This window comes from Rhinatrema bivittatum, chromosome 1, assembly GCF_901001135.1.
Source record: "Rhinatrema bivittatum chromosome 1, aRhiBiv1.1, whole genome shotgun sequence".
Lineage (NCBI taxonomy): Eukaryota > Metazoa > Chordata > Amphibia > Gymnophiona > Rhinatrematidae > Rhinatrema > Rhinatrema bivittatum.
In genome coordinates, this window is record NC_042615.1 from 56596919 (window position 1) to 56612461 (window position 15543).

The 15543-nt window shown below is 43.6% G+C and overlaps 1 protein-coding gene across 1 annotated transcript in view; it reads right to left on the reverse strand.

The window, feature by feature from the left end:
- SH3D19 (SH3 domain containing 19) overlaps positions 1–15543 on the reverse strand; it is a 247586-nt gene that overhangs the window by 217069 nt on the left and 14974 nt on the right. The window lies entirely within an intron of this gene.

A 15543-nucleotide genomic window follows, 5' to 3' on the forward strand; every position in this document is an offset into this window, starting at 1 on the left:
CTAGGTTTTCTAAGTCCTATAAGAAATTCTGTGTACATTTCATACGTTTTGCTGCAAACAATGCAATGCGTGGAATGGGACATCAATTTCTACCCAAACGCTAGAGAGCACGCTTTTCACTTTCTGAAACTGCTAAGAAAACTGCTAAGAAGACTGCTAAGAAGACGAGCATCCACTACCTCTCACTTCCCGAAATTAAAACCAAACAAGAGATCATAAATGCTTCTGCCAAGCCTCAAAGCGGCTGCCAACGAGAGCACCTCCAATTACTTAGCGCCAAGCACAGCCGAGTTTAAATCATGCTGTGACCCTAATCTATGGAGTTTAAGAGGCCCTTCCTCCCAAAAACCCCCCCGTAAAACTTGAAAAATTAGGATTCCTTTGTATTTAGAAGTCTCCTATAATCTGAGGCCCTAACCTGTAGTTGAACTAGCGTTGCCTAAATCTGTCACAGGCTCCAGCAAAGGGAAAGAGAGAACTGAGGGGTGGCTCTGTGACAAATGTGGGTTCCTGCCCTCTGCTCCCCAGGTGGGCCAGGGCTGATTTAGAGAGCCCATGTTTACAGTAACATAGTAAATGAGATTAGATGAAGACTGAAATCATTCTTCCAGCCTGCCCGGCCAGGGTTTTAGGTTTGTAACTGTCTCTCCTTGCGGGGTCACCCCCTCTCCTTCTCCATAGTGTAAAATGGGAAAGAAAGCAGAGGCTACTAGAAGAGAGAGACTTTTGGGATGGAGAAAGAGGCGTAGACAAAGGAAATGTGAGGAAAAAAATGAGGTGGGAAAAAAATGACCAAAGAATAAAGTAATATTCTTGCATAGATCTGGGTAACTGAAGAAGTTTCCTGCAGAGTTTTCTATCCCTTGCTATAGAATCTACCCCTTGAGCTGCTGCAGGAGATCTCAAGCTGGGGCCCTTCACTACAAGCCTTACAGCCATGTGCTTTAATTGCTCTGAACCTGACAGGCTGGTGTTATTTCTCACTGCGGCGGGGGTCTGCTCCCAGGGCCTTGGCCGATCAGATGCCGAAAGAATGCGCCAGCGCTTTTCTGAGGTAAAAGGGCCATGACATACGCAATAAAGAATTCCAACCACGCACCTGTCATTCCAGTGTTGAAGCCAAACCACACAAGTCACACCCTCATGCAAATATCATCCCTTAGGTTAAATGACGAGAGGAAATGTAGCCAAAGGTTAGAGGCGAGCCAAGACCATAAAATTCACATTCTTACCTAGTCATGATCACACCCACAAATGTCCTCATGCAGGTGTAACTGAGGCGAGATTGCAGTGGTTGAGTAGCTGCAGTAGAGCCTGCGAGGGTTATGCTTCACAGGCTTCAGTCGCCAGCTTGCCACCCACTAGTCAGTTTACCCAAAAGCAATCTGCGATTAATAATAATAGTGCTCCTTCTCTCCGTTTAAGATACTGGAAAAAAACAAACAACAACTTCCCTCTACGTGCTGAAATCAGCTACAGGGACATACAACCCCTGAGGTGACCCGCAGTATGCTTAGGAAATAATACTACGGTAGAAAACTTCTTTGAGATGTAAGGCATTATACAAACCCCGCTTTCCACCCACGCTTCCCCCCCCCCCTTCAAAAAAAAAATTCACAGCAGAAAGAGTCACATTTATTAACCTAGTCTAGTCTCTGAAATTATGTTAGTGTGAAAGCCTAGTTATGTATTGGTTCAGCCTGCAAGACCCCATATATCAGGAACTGCTAGAGGCCTGAACATGCAATGCAGATTTATAAATACCCAGGCTCCTTTGCTACCTGTATTTCTCTTCTCTGGGCACAACACTGTTGGGGGTCCTTCACTCTTCTAGGACAAAAGGGTATTGCTACTGTTTATTTTTCCAGAGGCCTCTGGGCCCCCACTGATTTTACCTCGTTAAATGCAGCTCAGAATAGAAATCAGGTTCTCTAACGAGAAAAGCGGACCATACTCTGGTATACCCCTTCATAAACCTTAAATGTTTGAAAGCAGATAGGCAACATAAGCCAGCAACATCAGGGGGGCGGGGGAAAAAAGTGGGACAACTCGAACTCACTACCTTTAAGAAACACATTTTAAAGGAGAGTGACAGGAAAGCAGGGGAAAGAGCCCAGCAGAGAGAGATATTCAACCACTGCTGTGGGGGTAAAACTGGGCCTCTAGAAAGGCCCTTCCAGAACTCATTTAATTTAATTACTTTTCATCCTCAAAAAAAAAATACATTCACAATGGGCGCAAACAGCAGTGGAAGGCTCACAAACAGGTACTGCTGAGGGACTGGATAGCTCAGTGGGATTGATAACGGGCATGTACAGCCTTTCACTTCTAGGACACCAGTTCAAATCCAGACGAGGTTGCCAATGGCCTAAAGCTGTTTGGTGACCTATGAGAAACAAGTTGATGGCTTCATGCCAATCCCCGGGGGACAGGTGACCACCTTGCAAATCCCTGCGCCCCCCCCCCCTCCCCCAACCGGTGCCTCCGCTGGTAGTCTCAGCAGAGAATCCAAAGATCACATAGGGCCTGGAAACTGAAATAGCCTCCCCTGTAACAGAGCTGGCCCCTCTCTAGAGCATATTTGAGGAACAGTGGTAGGATAGGGAGGGAGGCCCATGTTCTGGGGATATAGTAACATAGTAAATGATGGCAGATAAAGACCAAAATGGCCCACTCATGTTAACCTCCATGCCTTTGGAGGAGATTCATATGACTTGCCCAACCTGGCTAGGCAGAGGTGATTCTCTGCAAACAATTTTGATAGCTGGCATTGAAACAGTTTCACCTGCTAGTCTTAAGGTTGCTTCAACAGTGTTAGATATCATAGGAAAGCCAATTTACATCTCATTTATAAGCATCCCTTTCAGGAAAGCAAAATAAATATTGTCACATTACAGAGACAGTGACATGCTGGCTATTTAACTATACGTAAACTGGCATGATATCTCTGATGATGGTCGGTCAAGAAAAAACACAAATAAATAAATAACCGGTGTCGATTTCCCATAAAGGCCAACCTAGGCCATGGCTTAGGGCGCAGCAGTCAGGGGGCGTATATACAGCAGAAATAACAATCAAAAATGTACAAATCTTTCAGTATTATTTTGAAAAGGCCATATAAAATGCTGTTTATTAAATTTACATCCATATACTTTAAATAAATTGAGCAGTACATTTACGTTGCCCATCTCTCAGTTTGCGCTGTCTTGCTTAGTCACAGATAAAAAGCATTTGCTATTTCTCTCTCACACACTCAGCGTAAGCCACGCGTTAAAGGAAAATTCCAGATGTGGCGTTACAAATCAATAGTGATTCCAAGTGATTCATTCCGCTCATATCGCTTGTCTTCTACATATCTACTGATAATAGGCACGTAAAATATAGCGTTACTACTTTTATATACTGTTTTGTTAACTCAGGGCTGAAAGCCGTAAGCAGAAAAAGCTGACGGGGGTGTTCGCCAAATTATAAGGGGACTGCGATTTTTATTACAAAACATGAAACATACACAACTTATGGCTTGTTTATGCAGCACCGTTTAATGTGCTGTAATGTTAAGTTTGACCCAAAATGCAAAACATTTCAATAAAATTCTATAATGTCAGATGAGAATCGATGTAAATCTTCTGCATTATTTGTCAATTTTATTCGCTGATTTTTGTATCGAATATGCCATCTGGCCCAGATGCACAATTCTGGCCCAAAGCACAATTCTGCGCCCCCTCCCCCTCAAAAGTAGATTTATAATTTTCAATTTAATATGTAATAGTTTATTTTTTAAACATGTAAGTACTTAATACAATCTTCATAATCTTTGAACCATATATTTTTAATTCAAAACTACCCGCATCGCCCCGCGGAAGTTCTTCTGTCCGACCCGACCCGCGCTGACATATTTTGAACCCGACCCGGCCCGCAAAATGCAGATGTCTGCCTATATAACCCATATGAGGTGGGTCGGGTTCAAAATATGTCAGTATGGGTCGGGTCGGACAGAAGAACTTCCGCGGGGCGATGCGGATAGTTTTGAATTAAAAATATACGGTTCACAGATTATAAAGATTGTATTAAGTGCTTACATGTTTAAAAAATAAACTATTACATATTAAATTGAAAATTATAAATCAACTTTTGAGGGGGAGGGGGTGCAGAATTGTGCTTTGGCCTAGAGCGTAGAAATGTGTAAATCCGGCCCCGACTATAACTAGGCACCATCACAGACCTTCTTAGAATTGTGAAGAATTTCCACTTTTGTAATGGTTTCCACTCTTTTTGGGTTTGGGCTAATTCTTTCCTTTTCAATAAGGTGCCACAGAAATTGCAGTTGAGACTGTGTGAACTTGGCATTTTTATTTGTTTAATTCCAAACCTGCAGCTGCTATTGTCTCAAATAACCTTTCCCAGTCGGCGGTCATGTTCTCAGGCATGTTCCAATAGGCTAACATATCATCCATGTAACTCGCTGCGCCATCATGGCCGACAAGATGTGTAACAAAATAAAGGGGGCCCAAATAGTAATTAAACCCAAATATTGAACATCTCAAATCAATAATCATAAGAAGGTGTCAGCAAGCCTGTTGGTGTGTCTCGCTGTGGTAGGCAAGGACCACCGGGCCTAGGCCCCATCGTGTACATAAGTGTGCACACCTGTACTACCTCAGCCTCCGGGTGCCAATTGGTTGCCATCCTCTCCCTTGCAAATCACTGACACCAGTCAAGCCAGGATGCTGGATCGGCAATGTTGAGGCCTGTAGGAGGCTCAAGCTTCGCTATCTTGATGCACCAAGGGTCTCATTATGGGCTGAACACTGGCTCTGAAGCTGTCACTCTGAAATCCAATCTTCTAACACCATGTCACATTATAGATGGCTTTCGTGCTGCTTATTTAGCTATTACTAGGTCCCATCCCAGACAGACTTGACCACACAGTCTGAACAGGAACAGTGACATTCTTTATTATTTTCCCAGCATGCCCTCTGGTGCCCCATAGCCTTTACTAAAACTTTATTAGCACAGCCTTTGAGTGAACATTACACGCCACATCACATATACTCTCCTTACTCATATGTAGCCCCCCTCCCCTTTTCTAGTTGTAGCTATGAAGGGAAGGGGACTCTCAGTTCCACGGCTTAGTCTATGTACATTATGACCAAACCCTGTCATGAATTTACTGAAATGGAGATAAAGGGGAGGACAGACCTCCAAGGCCCAAGTCATCGTGTCGTTTCTCTTTCTATAGGTATATGCTCAAACTTTGCGTCCCTATATTGGTGAGTGCCAATAAATGGGCTAGACACATGAGTAGGATGTTCCAAAAATATGTTTTCTATTCTGATTGTTGGAGTAGACGCCATTTGCAACTTAAGATGAGCAATACATTCCAAATAATCTGTCTATGGTTCCTTGATTTTTTTTCTCAGGGTTCCCTTTTCTTCCCTTGGATGGAATTCAGGCTGCCTGGAGGGTATTAGAAAAGGTTTTCCTATCTCTTAAGGATCTTCCTTGCACAATGCTAGGGATGCATTACTTGACCCTTCTTTCTCCAAAACTCTCCTCTCCTGTTCTGCTGGCTGAAACTCCACTGTGGGAGCCCAGTTTCCTTCTGTCTCCTCACAGCTCTGGATTCCGGTTGGTATCCACTCCTTTTATTCACAGTTCTCTTAGATGGCACACAAGGGTCTTTTGGTCTGAAGGATGTGAAAAGTTCTGCAAAATGGGAAAAAGCCTTCTACCCCACTCCTCTTCCTCTCAGGCAGGAAGGGTGGACAAAAAATGTCCTCCAAAAAAACCCAAACAACCCACGCTTATAACAAAAACACTCAAACGTCACCGAGACCCTTTCACCAACCACGGGATGAGGATTAGAAAACTATCTTCCTATCTTTCTCTGCAGGAGTGTGAGGGAGCATATAAGAAACTCTCTCAGGACACCTTAAAGGACCGCCTACAGCTATCTGTACCAGTCCACCTTAACTCCCAACCCAGCAAGGGATTCTGGGCTAGGGTCGGTCACTGCAAGCAGGGATAAGAGGCCAGGGCTCGAGGCATGAGGGAGGCCCCGGCAAGAGACGGAAGCCTCGAGATAACGAACTGTAAGTTACATTTGATTTGCTGAACTCCACAAAACAAGTTACTGTTCATCAATAAAGAAGCTTATAAAGATTTTTGCCAAGAGTCCAGCCTGGAGTCTGTTCTCTGGCTAGTCCTGACCGCTCGGCATTATGAGGAGGTTTTCAGCCAGCGCAGAAGAAGAATGGAAGAACTACACAAAACAGGCTTTTTCCTTCAGGCTTCAAACAAAAATGCGACACTGACTCTGGGAAGTCACCTGCAAATAGGCAGGCAGGAATCAACCACTGCAGCAGCTTCCTGCGGGGATGCTGTGACAAGATGGCAGATTCCTCTGCCCTACACTGCTTGGTCCTAAATACTAAGCAAGTTGCCTGGGAGAGATCCTAGAGGGGCTCTACATTTATAAAGCAGATACTGTTCTTCAGCTCTTAATGATACAGGGGTGGATTTTAAATGCCCTGCGCGCGTAAATCCGGCCGGATTTACGCGCGCAGGGCCCTTGTGCACCTATTTTGCATAGGCTGCCGGCACGCGCAGAGCCCCAGGACGCGCGTAAGTCCCGGGGCTTCGTAAAAGGGGCGTGGCAGAATGACGCGGCGTTTTGGGGGCGGTGATGCAGGCGTGGTTTCGGCCCGGGGGCATGGCCGCGGCCTCCGGACCAGCCCCCGGGACCGGAACACGGAGCAGGGCAGCCGGTCGGCGCGCGCAGATTTACGTCTACTTTTAGCAGGCGTAAATCATGAAACAAAGGTAAGGGGGGGTTTAGATAGGGCCGGGGGGGGCGGAGGGCACAGGCAGTGCGCACCGACCCCAGATTTTATAAGATACGCGCGGCTACGCGTGTATCTTATAAAATCCAGCGTGTATCTTATAAAATCGCGCCTGATGCGCGAACAAAAGTACGCAATCACGCAAATTCTTAAAATCTACCCCACAGTGTACACAATCTCTACCACTTTATAAGCACTGAAAACTCAAACCTGTGCACATTTCCACATTCCAGTTTCTGTAAAGCATGACAGGGACGTTTCTACTAATCCAAAAGCATGGCTGCTTAATACAGGACAAAGAGGATGGACCCAGAGCAAGACATTAGTTGCATCCCTCAAAATGTCTGTCCTTTTGACTTTCTGCTGTCCCTGCTCTGGCTTGCTTGCTGTTAATATTGGCACTTCCACCCCCTCAGACTATATTTTGGCGCAGAGGGCAGAATTTGTACATTCCTTTATGGACAATATACAGAGCACACGGACTTCTCTATAAAGAAGCTCTGTATCATTATCCTCCATATAACAATAATTCAATCTGGGATAAGAGACACAAACAGGTCAGTGTTGAAAAGTGCAGCAGTTCTGGATTTCGTCTTTATAATTGTGATATTCTCTCTTTATGTCTGGCTCCAGATGATGGGTGCTCAGGTGCCTACTTAATAACACGATAGCAGCCCTATTTAGCTGTATTGTGCCCATTTTGAGCGCCAGTTGACTTGGGGTCAGGATGCTGGTAATTCTTGCCCTGCCACAACATCTTTTGCAAGCCAAAATCCGAAAGAGCCATAGCCAGGCAATTTGGCACTTAGGGCCAAGTGAAAAAGTGCACCCTTACCCTGTATATAACGCATGACGCCTCAAAATGGAAGATTCTGTTAAATGGGGGGGAAGGTGTTATTTAAAACATGCTATCATTATTATTATTTTTAATATTATTATAACGATCCACATTTCCAAGTTTAATAACGTACAACCACAGAAAGTATATCCTCAAGTGTACACATCTAAGCAAAACTGTCATTTTCCCGTAACTCAACCAGAACCCATCCCAACAAGATATCAGATCCTGGGACTCTTTTCACAGTTCAAAGGGATGCCACACTTTATGAAACATCAGCAGCCTATTTCATCTATAGTTGCAATCTTTTCCAGCACATGAACTTTGCAGAGAAGCCGAAAGAGAGACAAGAGGTCCAGAGTTGTCATTTTCTTCCTTTGAGCATCTATCTCACATCTGGCTGCTATTAAAATCTGTAAATTAAGCTGATTTATTATTTTGGAAGCATTCTGCATTGGGAAGTTACACAGAAAGATGTTTGGGTCCCAGTCTCCTGTAATTTGTACCATCTGTTGTATAACTTTCTGGACCTTTTCCCCAAAATTAACAACAACAGAACAATCCCACACCATATGTGACCCACTGAGCCTCTCTCACTACAACACTTACAAGACTTATCAGATACTGACCAAAAATGATCTGCGGTCAGGATGGAGTGAGGTGTCACCTATAATAAAGCTTATATGCATTTCCACTATATGCAGAAATGGATGATTTATTAATATATAACTATGGGGTAGATTTTCAAAGGGTTATGCGCATAAGATACGCGCATAACCCCCGAAAACCTACCCCTGCGCGCGCCGAGCCTATTTTGCATAGGCTCGGAGGTGCACATAAGCCCCGGGACGCGCGTATGTCCCGGGGCTTTAAAAAATGGGTGGGCCGGAGGCGTGGCGGCAGTCCAGAATCCTTCTGCACAGCAGTCTGTGCCGGGGGATGCTGAGCTGGCACACGCAAGTTAACTCAACGAAATAAGGTGGGGGGACCAATAAAAAAGTTCCCTCCAAGGCCGCTCCAATTTCAGAGCAGCCTTGGAGGGAACGGGGAAAGCCAATTGGGCCTCCCCTAGGGCTCGGCGCGCGCATGCTATAAAATTGGGTGTACATTTGTGCGCCAGGTAGCGCGCCCAAATATACCCCACGCGAGTAACATTAAAAATCTGTCCCCATATATCTTCCCATTCATCCTCTTCTATACAGCAGTTGACATCCCATTCCAAAGCTTCTTCATACCTAAGTTTATCCCAAAGCTATGAAACCAAAAACCCTTAATTCTTTGATATCCCACCCTTTAAACCCAAGGGTTTAATATTTTATTTTATTTTATTTATTTAGATTTTTTATATACTGGCATTCATGACCAGGTCACATCATGCTGGTTTACATAGAAACAGGGGGTGCATCGAACAGTAGAACTAAACTGGTGCAAGGGGGAAGCAGTTACAAAAAACAGGGGTATAAAACTGGGAGAGGAAGAAAAGATGAACGGGGAGGAGTAAAAGAACTGTATGGGGATAAAATAAATAACTTAGTGATTATTTACATTTTAAACCCCATTTTGACCAACTTCAATGGATCCTTCCCTAGCCCATGCTCTAAACAATGCCAAATTTGAAGGTAAGCGAAAAGATCCTTATTCAATAAAGAGATTCGATCCCTGAGCTCAACGAAGCTCAGCACCATCCCTTTTTCGTATAATTGCCCTAAACTATAAAGGCTCTGCTTCTCCCATTTCTGTTTCTCTTTCTATTTCTTAATGTGGAGATTAGAGGGGTGAGGGTTGCTACAGTGAATCTTGTAGGCAGCAAGATTTATTTTCTGGTGCTGTGCCAGAGCTGTTGCTAAAGGCCCACTAATAGTGGGAGGGGACTTCAATCTAACTAAGAGGCCAGATCATGCAATTCTGCATTTCCAGAAAACCATCCAGAAGAAGCAAGGGCTTAAATTAATGGATATAATTCACAACCTGAATTTGGTGGATGCATGGGGAGTAAGGTTTCCTTTTTCCAGAAATTATACTTTTTATTCCAATCCACGTTACATATTCTTAGACAGATTTAATGCTAGTAGAATAATTTCCAATGGGGATGGTGAAAGGATCAGACGCTGAGAATATTACTTGGTCGGGCTTTGCTTGGGTTAGATTTAGGGGGTTGAGTCCTCTACCTAGAGAACAATTTTGGAAAATGAATGATGCCCTAGTAAGGGATGGACAGATATGTAAAACAATTGAGAGGAAGATCTAAGAACATCCACATCATAATGATACAGGTGAGGTAAAACCGAATATGTTGTGGGACTGTTTGAGGGCGGTGTTAATGGGTAAATCGATAGTGTGGGCCTATCAGAGGAAGAAGGAAAGGAACAAACAAACTAAAGATTTGCTGACCCTCTCCATCCTGGCAAAGAGTCCTACGGAGGAATAACCCCACTGATCAGATGGCCCCAATAGCCATATTAAGTAAACCATATAACAGAAACATATAAATCCGCAACAGTATGACAAAAAAATGTGGCTCTGAAAATAGTGTAAAAACAGAAAAAATGTAAGATGAGCGTCACAACGCAGACACCATCATCCACTCTCTTTCCAGAAGATCAAATTCCATGTTTATCTAATATTTGGATGTGCTTTTAGAGGCAACCAGGCAGGATAGCCTGGATGCATCAGCCTTCCTAGATTTAGTACCCTCCAGGGCAACCTTAATTGTCTCCTTCAGCTTAGGTAAAGATAGAAATATTGTTTTTCGAAAATATCGCTTGAACAAACATATTTCCTTTTGTGGTCATAAAATACACATTTTCCTAATGATTCTCAAGAAATGCAAAAGAGAAGGAAGCATTTTCTTTCCTTAAAGGAGAAAGTGCTGCGTTTAGGTGCCACTTTCTTTCATACATTTCCATGTAAATGTTTAGTTCCCTTCCAGAATAGTAAATGTGTGTTTTTTGACCCTCTTCATTTAGAAACATTTGTCTCAGACAACTCCTGAGATATTATTGGGAAATGTTTAGGGTGGATTAGACTGAACAATTAAAGTTATACCCTTTTCCCCTTCTCCCTTATTGCTTATAATGTATTATTTTAGATGTTGCCATTTGTGTTTCTCATCCACTTAATGTGGACTTGAGTAACTGTGAATTGTGATTTGATTTTTGTATTTTGATGAGAAGATTTTCTTTTATGAAGAAGGATAAACTTGTATTATTTTGTTCTCTCTTTGTTTTTCCTTTATAGGTTTTGAATAAATTCAATAAAATATAAATTAAAAATAAATAAATAAATACCACTCTCATCCTATCCTCAAAAGAGTATCTCCAAACAACTCAGTCCACTGCATTCTTAGCATTCCTCTTGTTCTGCAAAATCATGCTCTCATCTCCTCTCGGGTGATCTCTTTATCCACATGGGATAGCTTACTTGTTGATCACCATTATCCTTGGAGCAGCAGGGTGATCTCTCCTGCATGCCACGGCTGCTGGTCTTCCGCTGAGAATTTGTCTCACCCACATCCTTCAAGTCAGCATCTCTCCCCTGAGGTGCCACACCTCCAACACTAGCAAAAAAAAGGATTGTTGCAGGTTGTAATACAAAATTTAGGATTAAATTAGTGCCTCCAATCAGAATTCCTTGATTTTGCTGCCAAGTCTGCCCTGACTGCCTTGATTCTCTCCTTAAGAAAATTCTTTCATAGAGAACACAGGGAAGGGTCTTTCTCTTACATTACGCCTCCACCAGCAGGCTGAAAACAGAGCTAATGTCAGGAGCCACAGCCACTGTGCCCATAGCACAAAAACAAGGCTCTCTCTGCTCCTGTTGGTCTAATCTGTAAACCTGTAACTCATGAGCTTTTCTCTAATTACATCCAATGATGGGGCAGCAAGGGGAGATTACATGGTGGATGAGAATAGAGAAATATTTTTACCCCATTTTGTAACCCATTCACTGCCTTTTACCTAAGCCTGCAGACAATTCACCATGATTGTTTTTTGGCCCTTAGTTCAGAATCCCCAAGACTTGGTCTGGCATTCGCTCCCTGCAATGAACCCTGTCAGGGATGGAAGGAGGGGGGATTGTCAGAGGACAGCTGAAGGGCAAACTCAGAACTCCAGCACAACCCAGAAAGTGTGTGCTGGAGTTCTGAGTTTGCTCTGTAGGGTAAATGCCAGTGACCCTAAACAAGGATGTGCATAAGTGAACTGAGGCCTGCAGCTATGCACATAGACTGAACCAAAAATGCAGGGCAAGCAACACAAAAATGGAGTCTTCAGCCATGTGATGATCTTGGTAACTTCATATGAGAGTGTGATTCATAAAGAAGAGACGACGCTGCGATTGTTCTTCCATATCAGATATTTGTCAGCACCTCACAATGTGAGAGGAGAACCTTGGCCAAGAACTGTGCACAATGTCCTTGGTGAAAGCTTTATATTCAGCCATGAGACCAGCATTGAAATGGGTATTGTTCAGCACATGTCTGCTGATGAACTTCATTAACTCACAATGGGAATATTCATATGCATCTGGACTCAAACGACGTCATTTGCATTCCACCAATCTTGTGTCTATAGAAGGTGATGGCAACATCCAATCAAGATCAACGTTGGATCCTATGGAATTGAATATGCAACGAGGTTCCAAACAGAGAAAAGGACTCTGAATTATACACACTGTGGAGTTTCGCAGGGATTATCCAAAGAACTTTGTTTCCAGAGCTTTGCTTCCAGAACTTTGACTGCAGTGAACCTGCAAATAAGACTGAGTTCCATACTCAGCAGCCTGCTCCATAACCGAGAAGCAGGAGTCTGGCCAACTATCCCTTGAAAGATCTTGGCAAGCTAGGAGTGTCTTTATCTTGTTTCTGCCATCATATATCTCACAGAGACTTCTGTCAGACCTTTAGTTTCTAACCATCATCTGCCATACAGGGTTTGCTGGATTTTCCCTATGGCGTGCTGAGGCAGAAACCTGGATTTCTACAGGAGTGTGACGCAGACCGGTTAAGGGTGAGATACAACTGGCTTAATTACCTTTCGGCTAGCTTTGGAAATTGCGTAATTAACAAGTGCAAAGTTAGGCTTGGAGATAACGCATTTAAATTATGTTCAGCTTTCATTACAGTGCTTTATGCTGTAAAACTGTAACAAACTAAAACCAAGAACAAAGAAAAGAAATCTTTGTACCATATTAAACCGTTAGCTGGACTGCAAAGTTAGCCAGATAAACTTATCCGCCTAACTCTACTTGGATATTAAGCAGCCACGCCATTGAATATCCATGGCTATTAAGATGCTTTCAAGCAGTCCTAAAGTTATCTGGCTAACTTATTTAGATAGTATTTATTTATTTAATATTCCACTTTTCAGGCACTTCAAAGTGGATTACATTCAGGTACTGTAGGTATTTCCCTGTTCCCAGAAGGCTCACAATCTATGGCCTGGATGCACTAAACCATGATATTTTTTCATGGGGGAAGGGGGTATGTAGTCGAGATAGTGGGTCCCTTCTCTGAAAAACATTGTGGCTGTACAGCTGCATTGTTTTATCTTGCAGCAAACACTGCAGGGCAGAACAAATGGCATGGTCTCTTTATGTGCAATATCAGTCCCCAAAGCATGAGGCTGCCATTGCCTTAAAGAGACCACCAAACAAAAAAAAGGCCAAAATAGTAAAGCCATGTGCAGGAGTCAAAGTGACCCCACCCTCCCCGGGGCCTCCACTTGAGGCAGCACCAACAACCAAATAAAAAAATAATGAGCAAGTGATTATGGATCCCCTCCTCTCAACCTAATCACCAAGCAGGCCACCACGGCCAAAGGTACCCCCTCCAGCTTCCTTTCACCTCAAAAAATGACCAGTAGAATACTCCCTGGACACCCCACTCCTAAAATGAAAAAAACCCTCTCATTTGTCTATAGTGGTCCCCTCCCCCAGACCCTCCAAGTCCAAAAGAAATGTTGGTTTCTGATGGGGGAACCTACACCCCACCAAAACCCAGTACCTCAAAATAGTGAAAGCAGTCCACCAGAAGGGCCTGGGGTGCTCCCCAGCCCTGGGCCCTCAGTCCAATGCCGGACCCTATTCCAGTCATGTGATTGGGGCAAGGGTAGATCAGCACCATTTTGGAAAATGGCACCCTGAGCACTTTTGATGAACTGGTTTTGCTATTATGAGGAACTCAGATGGGGGGGGGGGTAGAAGGAGAGCTCCCCCATTAGAAACTAATGTTTCTTTTGGACTTGGAGAGACCGGGGAGGAGGGGGAACTATTATAGACCAACAAGTTCTTTTTTTCATTTTGGGAGTGGGGTGTTCCAGTGGAGAATTCTACTGGCCACTCTTTGAGGTGAAAGGGGAGTGTGGGGGGTAACTTTGGCAGTGATGGACTACTTGGTGATTGGGTTGGAGCGAAATGGGGCCCGTGGTCATGCGACCACTTGCTCATTATTTTTGTTTTTGGTTGCCGGGGTGAGGAGGGGGTCACGTTTGATCCCCACACACAGCTTTACTATTTTGGCCTTTTTTTTTGGTGGTTAGGGTGGCCCTTTAAATGTAATGCAGGGGCATCAGGACCTGCATTAGGGTCTCGATGCTCCCACATTAGATAAACATTTTTCAAAAAGGTGGTATTAAATTAACATGCATATAAAAATAAAACGAAAACAAAACCCCCCCCCCAGAAACTTAAAGGTTAAAGAAACTTCATATTATAACGGTACACAAATTAATTCATGCCAGCGTCCATAGCTGCCTCCCCTTCTTGTAAATATTAACTGCAATATCTGGGTCTACGTGTACATATTAATCTGCAATGTTTGATTCTTCCAATGTTTTGATAACTTCCTTCTTCACCCCCCTCCAAGTTTGCCTTCGCCCTGTTCAATGTAATTTTCCCTTTTTGTTACAAATTATATGTAAACCGATATGATGTTATGATGAATACCGGTATAAAAAAAACCTGTTACATACATACATACATACATAAATAAATAAATAAATAAATAAATAAATAAATAAATAAATAAATAAATGGTAATAACCTAAAGGAAGGCAAATATCTAACTTGTTGGTCTGGCCATCAGAGATAGCCTAATAGACGCCAATACCCCATATTTGCTTGAGTATTAAATTAACGTGGCTGACAACTTTCTGAGTCGGCGTTAATTTATTAACATCAGATTGCCTATGCATGAGCTGCTTTGCATGGATTTGCAAAGCAAAATCCATGCAAGCAAATCTCATGCAGAACAGCTCATTGTAATAGGGGAGGGAATCTGCTAAATATCATGTATATCATGCGACATACATCGCTTAACGCGTGTTAGAACACTACCGTGACTTGATGCATCTCCCAGGAAGTTTGTTCCTGAGACAATGGAATGTGAAGTGGCTTGCCCAAGGTCACAAGACGAAGCAGAGGGATTTGAACCCTGGTTTCCCTGGTTCACAGCGCACTGCTGTAATTACTAGGCTGGATAATGCTGAATAACAGCGTTTATTTGGTTAAATTAGTAGGATAGATGACACCGCCCCAGAACACTCCACCCCGCATAGGCAACACAAGTAATTGCCTAAGGTGCCAAATATCCAGGCCAAAGAAGAGTGCAACTGTACCAAGGAGTAGCCTGGTCTAGCCCACTTCAATGGGATGCTGCTGTGGTACTCTGGTACTACTGTCGGTGATAGTGGTGGGGGAAGGGATGTCTACCACTTTCAGATCTCCAGGGCCTCCCACCTCCCATTTTCCAACACTGCCTATGGGCACCAAACTCGTAACTCCAGTCCTGTAGGGAAGAGAAAGGGGGGGGGGGGAAGGTGGATGAGAACAGAGGGAGAGATAGGAGTGGGTGCAGTGGTTGGTTGG